Source organism: Loa loa, assembly GCF_000183805.2.
Source record: "Loa loa unplaced genomic scaffold supercont3.561, whole genome shotgun sequence".
Taxonomy (NCBI): Eukaryota; Metazoa; Nematoda; class Chromadorea; order Rhabditida; family Onchocercidae; genus Loa; species Loa loa.
This window is the reverse complement of record NW_018108741.1, coordinates 15094-16038: the sequence shown is the minus strand read 5'-3', so window position 1 is coordinate 16038 and position 945 is coordinate 15094.

Below are 945 nucleotides of genomic sequence, written 5' to 3'. Positions count from 1 at the left end.
AAGAATTTCGCCTACCATTTTTTTTAAAAAAAAATGTTGACTTTATAACATATAATTGACAGTTAATAAGGGCACGTTTACTGGCTATTATGGAATAAAGAATTTCTTAGCATTCTGTCACAATAAAATCTTCCATCTGATGGAAATATGAAGTAATTGCAAGTTTGCTTTAAATATCACTCATCAAAACGAGAAAGAACAAAGAATAGGGAAAAATTCAGTTATTCAAAATCATCAACATAAGTAGTTAAGAATTATTGTTTTATTTTTTAGATTTAATTACGCAAAGCAACTAAGGTAAAGGAACAGATCCATACTCGTCATTTTCTCTTTTTTTTTTTGGGTGCAAGATATTGGTTGTATCAAGGATGAGTTAAGGAATAAAAGTTACTATCAACTAATGGTAACATTATGATATTATGAAATATGCGAAGGGGAAAAAAAGCAAAAATTTTCACAAGTATTATGATGGTATTTGTTACCATTTGGTTACCATTGATTGGATTTTGAGTGGAATGGGTCAAATGATGACAATCAATTAACCCAATTTGCATCCAGAATAAAAACAAAGTAAAAAAGAACGAAGTAGGAAACACAACCGCTCTCCACTGAGGCATTGTGTAAGAATAATTTGGGATCAATACCGTATCCGATAAGAAAGCAAAAGATATCGGATAAAAAGGATGAAAACAAAGCAAAAAAAAGAAAGACAAAGGATCATGTTGCATCATATATCCAGTTAAAAAGGAATATCAAAAATAGAAGTAGTAATAGGAGCAGGATTGATGGTTGTGATTTGTAGTTATCATTGTATTATTTTATTCAACAGAAAGATTGTGGTATTTAGAAAATTAATTAATTTCCAGGAACTAATTTAAATTGTAGAAATTGTTCAGTTTTAATAAAATTTAAAAATTTTATTAAAAAATTAAAATGTATTACTTT